The following is a 20,708-nucleotide window of genomic DNA, read 5'->3' as shown; positions in this document are numbered from 1 at the left end:
TTTAACTGCAACATTTTTTTGTTGTTGTCTTTTTAGAAAAGGGTACTATTATAAGCTGTCTTTTTAGTGTCTGTGAAGTCAAGTCTGTGTAATAATGGTCTTTGGTCCTGATTAATCTAGAGACCTATGTAGAAATTCTCAATGTGCTCAGAATGTCATCATGTAGTCATATTGCTCTCATTCTGCGTCTGTTCTCAATGCTTTTACCACGACTCACTGCAGCAGGCCAAATATTACTCCCATAAGATCTGAGAAATTGTTAATTTTCTGACAATGGGTGGTGTGGTTGGCCTGAGTGCCAATCTGTTTGTGCTATCATGCCAACTCCTTGTCACTGATTGTGTCAAAACATATTTGGCTTGACAATGAGCAATGGAGTTGGCAAGAGCACAAACAGATCTGGGACCAGGATACAGTATGATAGGTTTCAGGGGAAGTTGAGGCTTCATCCGCGGACATCACATAAATGATTAAAAGGTAATCGTTTGAGTGATGTGAAGGTGTATCATTCCTTCCTGCAATGAAGCAAACTATCTAAGTATAAACATGTAAGCTAATGCATTGAATAATTTGACATGCAGTGGTATACTGAGCTAAGGAAAACTGCTAGTCTAGTGGTGGGCCGTTTTACTTCTGAGAGCAAAGTAGATGTGAGCTGTTTAACCAAAACATGAATTTATTGTTGACTGTGAGACGACTTGCCTTGTCACTAGACAGACCAGTACAAACTATAATACTATAGTAACTTTTTGTGCAATAGCTAGAATCTATGGATGGACTTGAGGAGTTATGTAGACCTGTTAGAATGGAGTGTTAGGAATGTGTGAAATGCAATGAGTTAGTGAGGCTGTATCTTTATTCTATATCTGACAGTCATTTATAATAACAATAAGTGACTACCCAGAGACACTAATACTGCTTTTGGTACATATGATTCAATATGACTGATTAAGGCGCTCTTAGCCTGCGTCCCAAATGGCACCCTGTTCCCTATGGGCCCTGGTCAAAAGTAGTGCACAATATAGGGAATAGGGTGGCATTTGGGATGCAGACCTTTGTTTCATTGTGAATTTCATCTAAAAGAAGAACATGAAGGATGCATGGTGTGTTTTGCCAAGCTTTGAGTGTTTTATTCAATATTTGAATTGTAGTGTTGATGTGACTTTGTGCTCAGGGAGGCTGACAGTTTTTCTTTCTTCTAGCTGTTTCACCATGAGGCAAATCTCTACTCCTGTTGTGCAAAAATGTGACTTAAGGCTTTAACTAATCCATGATAACCTGGCTTATTGAACAGAGCGTCACTAAGTATGGTTTGGTAAAATGCAATATTTGAAAATTATTTAAATGTTTTTTAAAAGAGAAGTATTTGCTTGAATTGTGTGTTATTTATATTTAAGCCAAAATGGTTACTTGCTCTTATTAATATTACATTTGAGGGAATCTGAAATTTGCACTTCAAGTTATTGAAATACAATTTCTTTACAAAATAGATCTATACACATTTTGAGAAAATACGTTTTTCACTAGCAGGTCACGGATCTGTCAAGAGCAATGTAGCATTTTTGAATGTTCAAAGCATTTGTATAGATAGAGGATGAGAAGACTACATTTGCAGCCTAGAATGCTGTGGCAAAAGGCACAATTGTCCTTATATAAGTAGTTTTCTATCATGGTTACTGTTATTTATTGTTATAACATCATGGACCGGAATCTATCCAATATCAAATCATGTATTTCCCAACTGCAGAGACTGAAAGGTTGAAGACTCTAGGTACAAACTTCAGCCATCAGGAGCTAAAAGGCTAAATTGACCTTTGATCAGTGCTCAGGGGTCTTTTTGGTGTGTGAGTGTCATCATGGCAGTTGGATTGTTTTTACTGGGTTTCCATACAGCACTGTCCGGTATTAACAACCTATGCAATATACTCTCTCATTCTGTTAAACCAACTAGCCTCGCCCTCGGGGCTACTGTCATTCAAATCACCATTACATTAAAAGCATTTCTGTTGCTGTATTCTTTTGAATCCTGTGCTTTGTATACCTGAATGGGGGGAACGTTTAATCTCCCTTAGACAGTGTTGACCTGTTAACGAGAGGGAGAGAGACTCATAGGTGCTCAATGCATTTCATACCGACAAGACTGTGTTTTTTTATAGATGTGAAACAAACTATAGCCTGGATGCCATTCTATTCTAGCATTAGCCAGCCCAGACTGCTGCAAGTTATCTAATGCTGAAACAGACCGACATTTTTACTATGGCACCACTTTTAGCATTTATTAAGCAAAGTATCTGACATCACTGGTCTGTGCTGCTTAATGTGTCCTCACTAAAGCAGTGTTCTCAGGTTGCATTTTGTGTGCAGCACTGACACCTGACAGTTCTGTTGTCTGTTGGTTTAAGTAAAAGCACTGAAACGCCACTGTTCTGTTGATTAGGTAACAGTACTGACACCTGACAGTTCTGTTGTCTGTTGATTAGGTAACAGCATTGACACCTGACAGTTCTGTTGTCTGTTGATTAGGTAACAGCACTGACACCTGACAGTTCTGTTGTCTGTTGATTAGGTAACAACACTGACACCTGACAGTTCTGTTGATTAGGTAACAGCACTGACACCTGACAGTTCTGTTGATTAGGTAACAACACTGACACCTGACAGTTCTGTTGATTAGGTAACAGCACTGACACCTGTCCGTTCTGTTGATTAGGTAACAACACTGACACCTGACAGTTCTGTTGCTTAGGTAACAGCACTGACACCTGACAGTTCTGTTTTCTGTTGATTAGGTAACAGCACTGACACCTGTCAGTTCTGTTGATTAGGTAACAACACTGACACCTGACAGTTCTGTTGATTAGGTAACAGCACTGACACCTGACAGGTCTGTTGATTAGGTAACAGCACTGACACCTGACAGTTCTGTTGATTAGGTAACAACACTGACACCTGTCAGTTCTGTTGATTAGGTAACAGCACATTGACTTGGTATATGGTATTTGTCTGGTCATTATCTGCTCATGCACTTACTCCTCTCTCAGTTGGCCCAACTCTTGTCTTGCAGCTGGTCACAATATGCTCCCTACTCAAACACCGTTGGTCCTAACCAGTACGTGGATCTGACCCATGGATGTTTGCAGATACGTAAGGAGTAGGCAATATGGTGGAAGCTCCACCACTACTACACTGCTTATGCCTATCCAGACCCTTTCAGATCCCCAAGCATCAAAGAGTTAGTCCGGGCCAAGGAGGAGGGCTATGGAGTACGTTGGGACTGGCTGTTGCTCTGGCGTTTGAGCTATATGTTGTTTCCAGTCTGACCACCTTGAGCAACTCCTCACTAACTCACTATCTGGGCCCAGTTTCCCAAAAGTATCTTAAAGGTGCAATCAGCAGTTGTTACATCCATTTTTGGACTTAGAAGTTAATGTACCCATTGATTCTTGAATAATGTAACTTATAAATGCCCGATGAGCTTAGTTCAACTGTCGTAGCCCATCAGAACCCAAAATATAAGCTTGTTTTACACCAGTGTTTGTAAACAAAGCTCTGTCTGAATTTGAGAGTGATTACATTTCTCCCATCCTTCAGCTTTTTAACGAACCGGGGGGAGGGGCTTTGTTATTGTGTCTACTGCTGATTGCCGTTTTAAGGCTATGTTCAATGACCTTAGCCTTAAGATGCTTTTGGGAAACTGGGCACTGATCTAGTTTCACACACCGGGTCATATTCATGTGCATTTGTTCACTTCTCACCTGTGGAAAATGTGAAAAGCCTTGTAACATCACTTCTTAAATTGATTACCAATAAAAGGGTTTTGAATTTACCTGATGTGAGAGAGGTCAAATTTTGTGTGTCTACCATTCACTGTCTTCTGAAATACAACAGCATCTTTACAGTTCCTTTCCATCCTGTCAAGGAAGTAGGCTAGTTGAGTCCATTTGGGATAGATGCTACAGTTCCATAAGGTGCTGTGGCCTTGCTTTGGTGGACTGGGTGGCTTGTGGCCTGAGCAGCCTGGCATATTAGGCTAGTTAGTGTCTCGAATCGGAGACTACTTACTTTACAATCCTACTTACTTTACAATCCTGCCCACCAGTTCACGTATGACTCACTTTCAGATAGCACCACTAGAGGACACTATTGGTCAATGGCTCAGCATTATACAACATAGGACTCATTGACAAAGAAAAAGTTACAACACATTTTTCCCCACCACGTTTCATGCATTTTGGTTTGAAGGCACCCGCAAGACCAATGCTGCAGCACGTCTGGTGTATATAGTCTTCTGTCTCTGTTTGTCTGTGCTGCTGGAGAGATTTTGCTGCTGAGGGTTGAGCTACATCGCTAAGAAAGGGGTGCTGTGCTGCTGTAGAGCCAATCAGCTGGGCCGTGGAGCCTAGCCTGATACAGATGAGAAACACATTCATGACATAACCTGTGTGTGAGAGAGAAGCAGTCATTCGGTGTCATCGTCCTGCCCCTGAAAACCTAGTTGTTCCACAGCGTCCCTCCCGTCCCTGCCACCGTCCCTCCTGTCCCTGCCACCGTCCCTCCTGTCCCTGCCACCGTCCCTCCTGTCTCTGCCACCGTCCCTCCCGTCCCTGCCACCGTCCCTCCTGTCCCTGCCACCGTCCCTCCTGTCCCTGCCACCGTCCCTCCCTGCCACCGTCCCTCCTGTCCCTGCCACCGTCCCTCCCCTCCCCTTCAGTCCCTCCAATCCCTCCCATCATTCCAGTCCCTCCCATACCTCCAGTACCTCCCTCCAGTCCCTCCCATCCCTCCAGTCCCTCCCGTCCCTCCCTCCCATCCCTCCAGTCTCTCCCATCCCTGAAGGAGTTTATCTGGTGAAGGTCTACAGCAGATCACTGAAGGACTTTATCTGGTGAAGGACTACAGCATATCACTGAAGGACTTTATCTGGTGAAGGTCTACAGCAGATCACTGAGACGTGTGGAAACAGATACCACGTCTTCAACGACGAGAACACTGTGAGCAAGCTGATGGAGAAGGTTTCTGAGATGGTGAGAGATAATGAAGGGGCATGCTACACCAAAGGAATGTACCAACAAGTGGAGAAAGCCAACCAGAGAAGAGAGGAAGAGCTACTCAAAGAGAAGGAAGACCTGGAGTCAGAATCCTTTAACCCTTTTTTTTTACTTGAATGGTTAATAAAACTACACGGTCTCTTAATTTAATACTATATATTTATATGATGGCATTGTACATATTTTTGTTATCTTGTTAAATATATATATATATTTAATTATATGTAGTCGACTTAAAGCCACAGTCTGTGATATTTACGGTCAATAGCTAAAAACATTTTTATTTTATCTACTTAAAATTAGTTACTGACGATGTTCTGTAGCCAAACATTTTGGAATGTTTGACACAAATAAAAGTAAAACGACCTAGGGTGACGACAAGCATGGGGACCAGGGAACCAGGGGAAGAGAGGGCGATGCACTCCACCAGTTGGGTCCTCACTGAATACTCTGAGAGCTGTGGGTCAAACACACCAGGAGTGTCGATGACTGCCACTCTCATCTCTATATCACTGCTCCTATCACATTGTTTAGTCACTGACTGCGGCAAAATCTACTTTGAACTCTTTTCTCCCCAGGATGGTGTTTCCTGATGCACTCTTCCCCACCAAAGCAATCCTCAGCTCAGAAACTAAAATTATAAGTAATAATAATAATTATTATAATAATATTTGTATTATTAAAATTATAAGTTCCAGTAATACGTACCTTTTAGCAGACATTTGTATCAAAAGCGATTTACAGTCATGCGTGCATATATTTGTTGATGTATTGGTGGCCCCGGGAATTGAACTCACTGTCTTGGCATTGCAAGAGCCTTGCTCTACCAACTGAGCTACAGAAGACCAGTAAAGACCAGGAAAAAGTTCAAACTGGCACAGAGTATCTCTCTGAAGATAAAATAACATTTGTTTGTTTGTGTGTGTGTGTGTGTGTGTGTGTGTGTGTGTGTGTGTGTGTGTGTGTGTGTGTGTGTGTGTGTGTGTGTGTGTGTGTGTGTGTGAATGAGTTATTCAGGTAACTTACATGACCTTGGAGCACTCATACTGGTTATTTTACTATTTTGCCCCCCTGAGCTCGCTGTAATAGATCAACAAAAAACATTGTAAAGTGGTTGTCCCACTGGCTATAAGGTGAATGCACCAATTTGTAAGTCGCTCTGGATAAGAGTGTCTGCTAAATGACGTAAATGTAAATGTAAACAACATGTCCCTTAAGAAATCCATGAGACAAATCACAATCCCATTTCGTATTCATTGAAAAGAAAGAGTCACAGTCTACTGAGTCAGTGTACTCTGCCCTTAAACGCCTAAGCAGTTGCGCAGTAAACTACATGAAGGGGTTCATAACGCAGATTAGATTTGAATCGTTGACATTTCCAACATGACCATACCATGCAATGGCAATTCAGTGGTTCAGATATGGCATGCAATATATTTTGTGACTGGGTCAATAAGTAAATATGAGTAAATTCATATTAACAACTGGTGAATAAACATCAAATATAGGACTTTGATAACTTTGAAACATGTAAAAAAAATCATGTTACAATTGTTTCAGATTAATTGCTATTCAAATGTCCTATGAATGAAATTAAAATGCCATGTGTCTCTATATCACCTTCGATACAGTCCGCAAAGGTGAACTGCCATTAAATCTGAGGAGATACACAGTGGGGATGTATTCCAAACTGCTTCAAGGAGCTACAAAGTTGCATGCTGAGAATGTTGTGGTAATAATATTAGGTTAGACTTAAATATAACATTTTCAAAATGTTATGAGTACCTCCAAGACAAGGTAAAAATGTATATTGGTTGAACATCAGTGACCACGTTTACATGCACACCAATGTCCCGTCATTATTCGGAATACTCAAGTATTCTGTTTTTGAGTTGACACAAACAAAACGTTTACAGTAACTCGAAAAAGCTTGTATCCCGGTTATGAGAAACCCGGATAAGATGCCTGGGATATGCTGATCTTAGTTGGGATACTGTGGCAAGTAAACATCTTATCCCGTTTACTGTTGTTTTTCGCAGTCTGCGCAGGCTCAGTTTCACATATCATGGGTGTTGTGATGGTTTTATCTGGATTGTCAAACAAATCACTTCCCAACGTAGGCTACAGTTTGATCCACTGTAATTCCATCATTTATTTAGCTGATACTCTGTACTGGACCGTATGCTGGCTACTTTCACCCCTAATTTAGACAACTTTCTGCTTATAATTTCTGACATTTGGTAGGCCATTTGTTTGTTCAACTATAGTCAGATACATGCAGCTTCTCTTCTGTCATACACTACATGACCAAAAGTATGTGGACACCTGCTCGACGAACATCTCATTCCAAAATCAAGGGCATTAATATGGAGTTGGTCCCTCCTTTACTGCTATAACAGCCTCCACTCTTCTGGGAAGGCGTTCCACTAGATGTTGGACATTGCTTAGGGGACTTGCTTCCATTCAGCCACAAGCATTAGTGAGGTCAGGCACTGATGTTGGGCGATTAGGCCTGGCTTGCAGTCGGCTTTCCAATTCATCCCAATGGTGTTCGATAGGGTTGAGGTCAGGGCTCTATGCAGGCCAGTCAAGTTCTTCCACACCAATCTCGACAAATAATTGCTGTATGGACCTCGTTTTGTGCACGGGGGCTTATCATGCTGAAACAGGAAAGGGGCTTCCCCAAACTGTTGCCACAAAGTTGGAAGCACAGAATTGTCTAGAATGTCATTGAATGCTGTAGCATTAAGATTTCCCTTCACTGGAACTAAGGGGCCTAGCCCGAACCATGAAAAACAGCCCCAGACCATTATTCCTCTCCACCAAAAATTTACAGTTGGCACTATGCATTGGGGCAGGTAGCGTTCTCCTGGCATCCGCCAAACCCAGATTTGTCTGTCGGGGAACGCGTTTCCACTGCTCCAGAGTCCAATGGCGGCGAGCTTTACACCACTCCAGCCAGCGCTTGGCATTGCGCATGGTAATCTTAGGCTAGTGTGCGGCTGCTCGGCCATGGAAACCAATTTCATGAAGCTCCCGGCGAACAGTTCTTGTGCAGACGTTGCTTCGAGAGGTAGTTTGGAACTCGGTAGTGAGTGTTGCAACCGAGGACAGACGATTTTTACGCACTTCAGCATTTGGTGGTCCCGTTCTGTGAGCTTGTGTGGCCTATCACTTCGCGGCTGAGCCGTTGTTGCTCCCAGACGTTTCCACTTCACAATAACAGCACTTACAGTTGCCCGGGTAAGCTCTAGAATGGCAGAAATTTGCAGAACTGACTTGTTGGAAAGGTGGCATCCTATGACGATGCCACGTTGAAAGTCACAGAGCTCTTCAGTAAGGCCATTCTACTGCCAATGTTTGTCTATGGAGATTGCATGGCTGTGTGCTCAATTTTATACACCTGTCAGCAATGGGTGTGTGGCTGAAATAGCTGAATCCACTAATTTGAAGGGGTGTTTATACTTTTGTATATATAGTGTAACTTGTTGCCCCAAAAGACTAAATATAGTAGTGCTCACCAGAATAATGGCTTACATTGATAGAATAAATGCATTAGTAATCTATTTAACACCGCTAAATGTGTATTTTTCTTTTAGGGACCAGAGAGAAACAGCAATAACTCCAAAACAGAGGAAAGATTTGGACATTTTGCACAGGACCAATGTCATCAGTTTGACCGGTTTTAAGGAAATTAAAAGCTGAGAAAACTATGAAACGCATTCAGTTGGTCTTGGGTGCATATTTTATGTGGTTGAAATACTGTCTGCTTGCATAACAGTGTCAAAGATAACACATTACACACACATTCACATTTTCTCAAGATTCTGTTTATTCATGGACAGGTATGAATGTCATAAACTGACTTATTTGGAAATTGTAGAACACTGTGAGAATGTTCTGTGCAACCTATGTGAATATCACAAGAATATTCTTGCAACATCGCAGACAACTCCCATAAATTAATTAAATGTTTTGGGATCCTTTAAAGAACTTAGACCTGGGCCCGTATCTCTAAAGAATTTTTGTGCAAAAAGTGGCTCCTAGCGGCCAAATTCTAAGAAAATTCTCAGAGGCATGACGTTTTCTTAGAATTTCCCCTAAAAGTGACACGAAAATCCCAGTTAATATAAAAGCTATTCCTCAAGAGTCCTAGCGCTTAAAAGGGCTCCTAAGGCGAGATCTGCTAAGAGCAGGGAAGAGGACTTTTAGTGGCTTAGGAGTTACCCTAAGCAGCTGCACAAAATGGCCAACAGAGGAGGCAGGAGAGATGTCCTGCAAACACTGGATGACAGGGAATTATTGAGACGCTACAGATTGGATCGTGCAGGAATCATGTTTGTGGTGGATCTCCTTAGAGATGCAATTACTTCACCAACTCGACGCCACAACGCTATTACACCGGAGAAGAAAGTAATCACAACCCTGAGGTATTTGGCAACAGGGAAAATGCAACAATGCAGCAGTGATGACTTGGGTCTGTCCCAATCCTCCGTCAGCAGAGTCATCACCCAAACACTGACAGCTTTGTCACAACCTAATATTGTGACACAATTTGTTTCATTCCCGCTGGATGCCCGCACTTTACACACACATAAAAGGGCATTTATGGACATTGCAGGATTCCCTGGCGTTGTGGGTGTAATTGATGGAACACATGTGAGAATAATTGCGCCATCAGAGGACGAGGCTGTCTTTGTTAACAGGAAGAATTTCCACAGCATCAATGTGCAAATAGTGTTCAATGCGGCCTGGAAGATTTTGGACATTGTGGCTAAATGGCCAGGCTCCACACATGATGCGAGAATGCTCTCCGAGAGTGGCATCAGACAGCTTTTTGAGAGACGCTATGTGCCAGCTAATTGCCACTTGTTAGGGGACAGTGGCTACCCATGCAAACCATGGCTCCTTACACCTTACCTCCAGCCACGCCAAGGGCCCCAACTAAACTATAACAGGTAAGCCAAACAATACAAAAATCATGGAAATGAAATGCAAGCAATATGTTAGAGCATCCAAGTAGTGCAATATTTCCATCAAATAATTAAAGGTCTGTATTCTATTGTAGGGCCCACAAGACAACAAGAGCGGTGGTGGAGCGTGGCATAGGCCAGCTTAAGAGGCACTTTCATGTTCTCCACGGAGAGGTGCGGCTGAGGCCTGAAAAAGTCAGCAAAGTCATCATAGCCTGTGCAATATTACACAATATTTGCAAGGTTAGACAGATTGCAGAACCTCTGGAGGATGGCGATGAGGATGAGGATGGAGACAACGATGAGGATGGTGGTGAAGAAGATATTGACATTCCACAGGGGAACCTAGCCCAGAGTGGACTGCCTTACAGGGCAAACTTCACAAATTTACATTTCAGGCAAGCTGTAGCCCCATGTCATTTGAGAACTTGTGATGGTATTAAGAACTACCACAGTTTTACTGCACATCACCTGCAACTGTTAAATGCAAGACACAGAACACAATCTCTAAATGGTTTATTTTTTAGGTGTTCAATTTTAAGGCGGTAGTACTCCTCCTGAAGGGAAAGGACTTTTTTTTGTTGTTCAAACACATCAATTGTGAGTTGCAATCTTCTCTCCTGCAGGGATGCTGACGGAGCAGGTGCTGCGGATGGGAATGGTGTTTGATCCGCCGGGCTATCCTGAGTAGCAGCTGCAGATGGTTCAGGCGGCAAACTTGATGGGCCCGGTTCTTGTGATGGCTCCATGCTACAGAAATACATAGGCCTAGTTTAATTATTGTTTTGATTAAATTAATTTAATACAATGAGCATGGATAACACATGAAATGGCTTCTGCAATGAATAAACACTGTTGATATGAATAACCCTGTGTCCTACCTTTGCTGCATTTCAAGGGCCTGCATCATTGACGTGTCAATGCCTGTTGGCAGCCCGGTGACACTGACCTCAGAGTGTCCCAGGACTTGAAAGACAGTGTCGGCCACCTGGGACAGCCGCTTTGCAGGTGGTCCACCCCCTAGAAAGAAACAGTCAATGAACACAGTACTTAGGCATGTAAATTAACTTTGCCAGCAGGAGCAAATTGCCAGATTATGTGGTAGGCCATAGTATTTTGCTCACCTGTGAGTGAGGATTCCCGCTTGTGTGCTGCAATCTCATCTTTTGCCTTGGACTGCAGCACATACCACCTTTTCTCACAATCGTCGCCTGTCCGCACCACCAGTGGAAAAGAGGCATTGATTGTTTGGGATATTGTGTCCCAGGCGCGCCTCTTGCCTTGGCTAGTGACAGTTGGGCCAAATTTTCCTCGTAACATACCTTTATGTTCGTTCACCAACTGGGCCAGCAACAAACCTTGCTCCTCAGTCCAGTTCGGCTTGCGATTCCTTTTTTTCTCCATTTTCTGTGTTTGTAGGATATTTGTTAACAAGCCTTCATAAATAGACCAGCCAGCAATCACAGACATTGTTAAAAGCTGAGCTGTGTTACCCTCGTTAAGTTCACACTGAGTTGTAACGTTGCAATTTCTACTTCATTAAGGACAGCCCCTTGAGATAGGCCATCTTGTTTTCAATGGGGTCCATATGGAAGTGAAAGTACAAAATATGCCAGCTAGGATATTAATATGAGCAAATGAGACACAAATCATTATTTGAACAGGGTGTAATGAGCTTAAGTTTTCACATATTTTAGATTCTAATGTTAGGCTATAACCCCTACAGCTTACTATTCATTTTCCAGATATTTTCTTGAATGTGAAATATTATTTACAATTATAGTCTGCATAAGATTAGAGTGTATAATTATGTTTATTGATTTGAGGGTACATCCTTTGCTCATTATCACCAAAAGTTCATTTTCATCAAACTTGTACGATCAACCAATCACGGCTTTTGAAATGATGACTCATACCTAGCAACGGGGTCAACCACACCTCCTCACTAAGATAGGATTTTTCATCCATTCCTGGCTCAGAGTTCACTGAAAATGTTCTGGAATCACTTCTAAGCTAAAACTCCTGGCAAGGAATTTTTAGGTTAAGTTAGGAGCTCTCTGAGAGGATTCTCAGAATCTTTAAGGATACGGGCCCAGGTGTTCTGTCAACATTCTAGGAATGCCTAACTTAAACATTGTATGAGAGCATATTTTGTGTATTGGCAACCCCTCTCATCATATCCCCACAATGTTCCCACAACCTAAAGAAACATTCTGGGAACCTTTAAAGAACAGACAGAATGTGTTCTGGGAACGTTCTTGCAACATCAGGTGAATGTTTTTTGCACCCTAAAATAAACATTGTAGAATGACCAGGAATCATTTAGTATCTGAATGTGGCTTGAAATATCCAGTTCCATGTGATTTTTGGCTGTTGACTGCAGGAAAAAGAACAGATTCGAATCGGATATGCAAAAAAATAGGATTTGAATCACTTCAAACTGCCAGTGTGAACAAGGCTCAAGACACACCCATCTGTCAGAACTTTTCCCGCAGCTGTTTCTCCCCACTCAATCACAACAAACATACCTCCTGCAGGTTGAGTTCAATCACTACAGGCAGATGTATGGTGAGTTGCCGAAGGAATCTTTGAATAGGTCAGTAGCCTACAGAGCAATATGAGAAGAATGCAATTGCTGAATTTATGTATCTATATTCTAAACTGAGTGTTTTGATAACTTTCATGTATAGTAACAAGTCCATGTAGAATAAACTTCCCTTTACATAAAACTATATAAGCTAATATAATGTGTCGTTTAATCTTTCATTCCCAGCCAATACAGATACTGTGCCTATCAGCATTTTGTGTGGTGGCAATGGGGCTACGTTTGCAAACATGTCAGAGTGGTCATACCTTCCTGTGTGGTGTCCCATATACAACAGGAGTTCCCTGATCCTGGTGCAGAATACACAGGGTTTCTCCCTCCCCATGTTGACTGATACCATTCAATTCAACAATAAAAAAAGACAATACAAGTAATAGTTTTGTCTAGTAAAAATGTTATGTTGAGTGCCTGGTCTCTCTCAATTCAGAGACATCAGTATCAAGCCCGTCTGTCAGTCTGGACTTCATCACATCATCTTCATCACATCATCTTGCAAGTCACCATGTGCTGGCTCTGTGAACACATACACACATAGTCACTGTTCTATTACCAATGGCAGTTAGGATAGGTCATATCTGACACACAAACAGGTACTATGTTGAAGTTTGAACAGGTCAGATAAAACGTACCCAATTATGGTCTCCCCATCAAACGACCGAGGCTGGCGTCTGGCGAAAGCCTTTACAGTCCTCTCCATCTGTAGAAATAGACAGAGTTTATCAGTGACATATGGAATGAAAAGGGTGTTCCAAATACTGGACATTTCTGCTGTACTGTATAATTAGTAATCGCCTGAGTGCCAGGTCTCTCTCCATTCAGAGACGTCAGTATCAAGCCTGTCTGTCAGTGCCAGGTCTCTCTCCATTCAGAGACATCAGTATCAAGCCTGTCTGTCAGTGCCAGGTCTCTCTCCATTCAGAGACGTCAGTATCAAGCCTGTCTGTCAGTGCCAGGTCTCTCTCCATTCGGAGACGTCAGTATCAAGCCTGTCTGTCAGTGCCAGGTCTCTCTCCATTCAGAGACGTCAGTATCAAGCCTGTCTGTCAGTGCCAGGTCTCTCTCCATTCAGAGACGTCAGTATCAAGCCTGTCTGTCAGTGCCAGGTCTCTCTCCATTCAGAGACATCAGTATCAAGCCTGTCTGTCAGTGCCAGGTCTCTCTCCATTCAGAGACGTCAGTATCAAGCCTGTCTGTCGGTGCCAGGTCTCTCTCCATTCAGAGACGTCAGTATCAAGCCTGTCTGTCGGTGCCAGGTCTCTCTCCATTCAGAGACGTCAGTATCAAGCCTGTCTGTCGGTGCCAGGTCTCTCTCCATTCAGAGACGTCAGTATCAAGCCTGTCTGTCGGTGCCAGGTCTCTCTCCATTCAGAGACGTCAGTATCAAGCCTGTCTGTCGGTGCCAGGTCTCTCTCCATTCAGAGACGTCAGTATCAAGCCTGTCTGTCGGTGCCAGGTCTCTCTCCATTCAGAGACGTCAGTATCAAGCCTGTCTGTCGGTGCCAGGTCTCTCTCCATTCAGAGACGTCAGTATCAAGCCTGTCTGTCGGTGCCAGGTCTCTCTCCATTCAGAGACGTCAGTATCAAGCCTGTCTGTCGGTGCCAGGTCTCTCTCCATTCAGAGACGTCAGTATCAAGCCTGTCTGTCGGTGCCAGGTCTCTCTCCATTCAGAGACGTCAGTATCAAGCCTGTCTGTCGGTGCCAGGTCTCTCTCCATTCAGAGACGTCAGAATCAAGCCTGTCTGTCGGTGCCAGGTCTCTCTCCATTCAGAGACATCAGTATCAAGCCTGTCTGTCAGTGCCAGGTCTCTCTCCATTCAGAGACGTCAGTATCAAGCCTGTCTGTCGGTGCCAGGTCTCTCTCCATTCAGAGACGTCAGTATCAAGCCTGTCTGTCGGTGCCAGGTCTCTCTCCATTCAGAGACGTCAGTATCAAGCTTGTCTGTCGGTGCCAGGTCTCTCTCCATTCAGAGACGTCAGTATCAAGCCTGTCTGTCGGTGCCAGGTCTCTCTCCATTCAGAGACGTCAGTATCAAGCCTGTCTGTCGGTGCCAGGTCTCTCTCCATTCAGAGACGTCAGTATCAAGCCTGTCTGTCGGTGCCAGGTCTCTCTCCATTCAGAGACGTCAGTATCAAGCCTGTCTGTCGGTGCCAGGTCTCTCTCCATTCAGAGACGTCAGTATCAAGCCTGTCTGTCGGTGACAGGTCTCTCTCCATTCAGAGACATCAGTATCAAGCCTGTCTGTCGGTGCCAGGTCTCTCTCCATTCAGAGACGTCAGTATCAAGCCTGTCTGTCAGTGCCAGGTCTCTCTCCATTCAGAGACATCAGTATCAATCCTGTCTGTCGGTCAGGACTCTGTCACATCATCTTGCAAGTCTCCAAGTGCTGGCTCTATACATCCATCTCTGAACACATACACACAGTCACTGTTCTATAACCAATGGCAGTTAGGATAGATGATATCTGACAAACAAACGTATACTATGTTGAAGTTTGAACAGGTCAGACAAACCTACCTAATTCTGGTCTCCCAAATCGACAACCATTGGTGAACCGGCAAGAGGTGAGGCTGGAGGTGAGTTCTTTGCCAGAGCCCCATTGATGGGCATAGCAGCGTAGATCAGCTCCTGGCACCTCATCAAAGATACTGATCGGTCACACACAAATACACACAAAAAGTATCATTGGTGGTTATTATTAACCTGGTGGAACCAACCTGATCACTGCATTCCCCTTTCTATTCCACTTCAGATATAATAAAATGTGAAGTGAAATAGAATGGTGAACACAGATTCAGGCTTGTTCCATGTAGAACCCTCTTTCGGATCCATGTAGAACCCTCTTTTCGGTTCCATGTAGAACCAAAAAGAGTTCTACCTGGAACCAAAAAGGGTTCTCCAATGGGAACAGCCGAAGAACCCTTTTGGAACTCTTTTATTCTAAGAGTGTACTGGTATACTCACCACCATTGGGGACCAACATACTCCAACCACCTATTCCACATGTTAGGGTATTAGAGTCCTTCGGCAGGGCATGCAAACCATAGTTGGCTGTGCATCCTGCTGGAAGCATGCATTGTCGAACTGTAGCCGGAGGCATGGTCAATCCGTTTAGGGCTTTTCAGTCTAAAACGGCCGTGATCCTTTGAACATATTGGGAGTGATGAAACAACGGAGCCCCATTCAATGAAGGGAAGCGAAGTGGGCGGAGGGGCAATTTGCATGTGGAGCTTGGCAAAAAGGGGTATGAATTGTTGACATAATTGTAATCCAAACCAAACCTTCATTTACTTGTTGTGACACACTCAGGTTCAAACTCCATTTTAGACGAGACTGACTTTATGAACAAAATTATCCTATTTCCACTTTGTAGTACATTTTTGACACTAGAATACATGTTTTTGACTCATATTGATGCTACATAGGCCGTTTCCAAAGGGATTCGTTGGTTTTAAGGGGCAGCCACTCTTTAAGTGAAGGCAATCGTTGTACAAACAGCACACGTGAGTGAAAGGCATCTGGTAAATAGGGGATGATAAGTATATAACAAGACATGTTGCTAATATAAATCTAAGGTGGAGGGGCAGGTGCTAGTTTAGTAAGAGTCAGTGTCATTTGTGACACGTGCAGGAGGGCCTGAGCATCTGTTCTTTTGCCCTCCTATAAGAAAAGTGCCCTTTCAGATTGGAAGTATTTTTTTATTAATACATTTTTTTTTTACTTTAGTCTGTTTTCTGATCTGTAAAGAATTGCCCATCAAATTAGATCATTTCTCATTTTTGAAGCTTGGAAAATGACTCTCCTCTGCCCCCACGCAAGCACGCACTGCACTCGTCTTCCTGCTGATGCACATTCAGATGCTACCGGTGCCTAGCAGTAGTATAAAGTATGGCTAGTTTTTAGTTGTATGTCGTCTCTCACGGTCAGGTACAGGTAAGGGTTCAATTGTACGTTTTTTAAGTAGGCGTACAACGCAGATGATAGCAGCAGAGAGAGAACAAAGAGAAGAGAGGTTGCTGAGAGAGAACAAAGAGAACAGAGGGTGCTGAGAGAGAACAAAGAGAAGAGAGTATGCTGAGAGAGAACAAAGAGAAGAGAGGATGCTGAGAGAGAACAAAGAGAAGAGAGGATGCTGAGAGAGAACAAATAGAAGAGAGGATGCTGAGAGAGAACAAATAGAAGAGAGGATGCTGAGAGAGAACAAAGAGAAGAGAGGATGCTGAGAGAGAACAAAGAGAACAGAGGATGCTGAGAGAGAACAAAGAGAACAGAGTATGCTGAGAGAGAACAAAGAGAACAGAGGATGCTGAGAGAGAACAAAGAGAACAGAGGATGCTGAGAGAGAACAAAGAGAAGAGAGGATGCTGAGAGAGAACAAAGAGAACAGAGGATGCTGAGAGAGAACAAAGAGAACAGAGGATGCTGAGAGAGAACAAAGAGAACAGAGGATGCTGAGAGAGAACAAAGAGAACAGAGGATGCTGAGAGAGAACAAAGAGAAGAGACGCAGAGAGATGGAAGAACTGAAGGCAATGTTTGAAGGAGAGCGTCTAGAGGAAGAAGAGGAAGAAGAAGAAGAAGAGAAACTGAGGGGAAAACATGAAATAGAGCCTAAGAAGAAACCGCTTTGTAAGTGCAGGTGTTGGAGCAGACATGGGTGCTGCATGCGGAGCTGCTATGGGAATAGTTGGAGGACCAGCTGGTGCGGCAGTAGGAGCTCTGAATGCGTCACGCATGAGCGAAGCTGTGAAAAATAAATGCTTGATGATACATTTAATCTGCTGCGCTATCTATCATCTTGTCTGCTACAGTTAATACTGTAATAATGGGTATCATCCAAGTATAAAGACATTGCATTCAGATTATATTATGGCATATTCCATGCATCTTCAACGTGGGGATTATGGCTATTGAATTTATTCAAGGGATGTGGGCTAATACATTATTATAAAAAATATATATATATGCCATAGGCATTTCTAAGCTTTTAGATAGCTACGGGGTTGATTGTTCTGTTTACATTGTCTGTTGTTCAGTAAAGCTTCATGAGATCAATGCAGATTCTGTTCTATGTTCATTATGTCAACACACAACCTCTTTTCAAAGTCTTTTGTTGCTCATTGTTATTTCAGTGGGCCTATCGTGAGTGGGCCTATCATGAGTGGGCCTATCGTGAGTGGGCCTATCATGAGTGGGCCTATCATGAGTGGGCCTATCATGAGTGGGCCTATAATGCAACAGGAGCCATGATTAGAGGAAAAGTTGCAGAGGTTTTTCACTTCTGGTGACAGTTTTCTGGTTGCAGTTCTCCATGGTATCCACTAGATGGAAACAAACTATGTGATAGAGGTCTACTTTTTGCTGTACACTGTGGGGTACAGTGTCATCCAGTGGAGGCTGGTGGGAAGAGCTATAGGAGGACAGGCTCAATGTAATGGCTGGAATGGAATAAATGGAACGGTATCAAACATATGGAAACCACATTTGACTTCGTTCCATATATTCCATTCCAGCCATTACAATGAGCCCGTCCTCCTATAGCTCTTCCCACCAGCCTCCTTTAGTGTCATCATAGCGCCTCTGGGTTAGAGGGGAAAGACTAAGGGAACTTTTCTGACCAGCATCCCATTGACAGCCCGACTAGCCAAAATATATAACTGACCCTTACCTTAACCTTAATCTAATCTTAACCAATTTGAAAATGAAATTTCAGAGAGCTGTCATCGTACTTCTATCCAGATGATGATTTCACACAGGTTCTTAATAAAAAATTTACAAACTTGAAGCAATATACAATGAAAACTGAGATGTGATGTCATATACTTCTTGTATGTGGCATGTAGTGTAAGCCAACTATCATTCAATTGGAAAGTTGATTGCTCAAAGATAGCAGAAATTGGAGACAGCCAGTTAGATCATCTTTCTTCCTTCTTCCTCCTTATAAACTTCCATTTAAATTCAAAGGGTCAACGTTCACTTTGAAATACCAGAATGTGAATGAATGCCTCCTAGTCATGAAATGTTTCATTGTGAGTTTGTTATAATCAGTGTGTGACTCAGCCATGAAGTTACTCAATCAACCTCAGTGGTAACCATGATCCTTCTAGTGATCTCACCCAATGGGAATCAGCACATCCTTGTTCATTTCATGTGAAAACCATTGTGTACGTGCTATTGTCACTGCCTCCTGGGGTTTCCCAATGGTACTCTATTACATATTTAGTGCACTCTACGGCTCTGGTCAAATGTAATGCGCTATATAGGCAGGGTTGGGTAGTAAAGGATTACATGTACAGTGAGGGAAAAAAGTATTTGATCCCCTGCTGATTTTGTACACTTGCCCACTGACAAAGACATGATCAGTCTATAATTTTAATGGTAGGTTGATTTGAACAGTGAGAGACAGAATAACAACAAAAAAATCCAGAAAAACGCATGTCAAAAATGTTATAAATTGATTTGTATTTTATTGAGGGAAATAAGTATTTGACCCCCTCTCAATCAGAAAGATTTCTGGCTCCCAGGTGTCTTTTATACAGGTAACGAGCTGAGATTAGGAGCACACTCTTAAAGGGAGTGCTCCTAATCTCAGCTTGTTACCTGTATAAAAGACACCTGTCCACAGAAGCAATCAATCTATCAGATTCCAAACTCTCCACCATGGCCAAGACCAAAGAGCTCTTCAAGGATGTTAGGGAAAAGATTGTAGACCTACCCAAGGCTGGAATGGGCTACATGACCATTGCCAAGCAGCTTGGTGAGAAGTTGGTGCGATTATTCGCAAATGGAAGAAACACAAAAGAACTGTCAATCTCCCTCGGCCTGGGGCTCCATGCAAAATCTCACCTCGTGGAGTTGCAATGATCATGAGAATGGTGAGGAATCAGCCCAGAACTACACGGGAGGATCTTGTCAATGATCTCAAGGCAGCTGGGACCATAGTCACCAAGAAAACAATTGGTAACACACTACGCCGTGAAGGACTGAAATCCTGCAGCGCCCGCAAGGTCCCCCTGCTCAAGAAAGCACATATACATGCCCGTCTGAAGTTTGCCAACGAACATCTGAATGATTCAGAGGAGAACTGGGTGAAAGTGTTGTGGTCAGATGAGACCAAAATCGAGCTCTTTGGCATCAACTCAACTCGCCGTGTTTGGAGGAGGAGGAATGCTGCCTATGACCCCAAGAACACCATCCCCACCGTCAAACATGGAGGTGGAAACATTATGCTTTGGGGCTGTTTTCCTGCTAAGGGGACAGGACAACTTCACCGCATCAAAGGGACGATGGATGGGGCCATGTACCGTCAAATCTTGGGTGAGAACCTCCTTCCCTCAGCCAGGGCATTAAAAATGGGTCGTGGATGGGTATTCCAGCATGACAATGACCCAAAACACACGGCCAAGGCAACAAAGGAGTGGCTCAAGAAGAAGCACATTAAGGTCCTGGAGTGGCCCAGCCAGTCTCCAGACCTTAATCCCATAGAAAATCTGTGGAGGTAGCTGAAGGTTCGAGTTGCCAAACATCAGCCTCCAAACCTTAATGACTTGGAGAAGATCTGCAAAGAGGAGTGGGACAAAATCCCTCCTGAGATGTGTGCAAACCTGGTGGCCAACTACAAGAAACGTCTGACCTCTGTGATTGCCAACAAGGGTTTTGCCACCAAGTACTAAGTCAAAATCCAGAAAAGAGCCGTTAAATTCTACAACCACCTAAAAGGAAGCAATTCCCAAACCTTCTATAACAAAGCCATCACCTACAGAGAAATGAACCTGGAGAAGAGCCCCCTAAGCAAGCTGGTCCTAGGGCTCTGTTCACAAACAGACCCCACAGAGCCCCAGGACAGCAACACAATTAGACCCAACCAAATCATGAGAAAACAAAAATATAATTACTTGACACATTGGAAAGATTTTACAAAAAAACTGAGCAAACTAGAATGCTATTTGTCCCTAAACAGAGAGTACACAGTGGCAGAATACCTGACCACTGTGACTGACCCAAAATTAAGGAAATCTTTGATTATGTACAGACTCAGTGAGCATAGCCTTGCTATTGAGTCCCGTGTAGCTCAGTTGGTAGAG

At 43.3% G+C, this 20,708-nt stretch overlaps 1 long non-coding RNA gene across 2 annotated transcripts; it reads right to left on the bottom strand.

The window, feature by feature from the left end:
* Window positions 1-10,520: 10,520 nt before the first annotated feature.
* On the bottom strand, window positions 10,521-11,571 carry LOC311144858. 2 transcript variants are annotated; one of them, XR_014614538.1, is made up of 2 exons: window positions 10,903-11,571; window positions 10,521-10,789 (listed from the first exon to the last, which is right to left on the bottom strand). It is a non-coding gene; the product is annotated as an uncharacterized lncRNA (long non-coding RNA). The 2 variants fall into 2 exon arrangements; XR_014614539.1 differs by having other exon boundaries at window positions 10,521-10,771.
* Window positions 11,572-20,708: the final 9,137 nt, after the last annotated feature.

The sequence above is a fragment of the Coregonus lavaretus genome (genome assembly GCF_964263955.1).
Source record: "Coregonus lavaretus genome assembly, chromosome: 17".
NCBI classification, from domain to species: domain Eukaryota; kingdom Metazoa; phylum Chordata; class Actinopteri; order Salmoniformes; family Salmonidae; genus Coregonus; species Coregonus lavaretus.
This window is presented reverse-complemented; position numbering and strand designations above follow the sequence as displayed.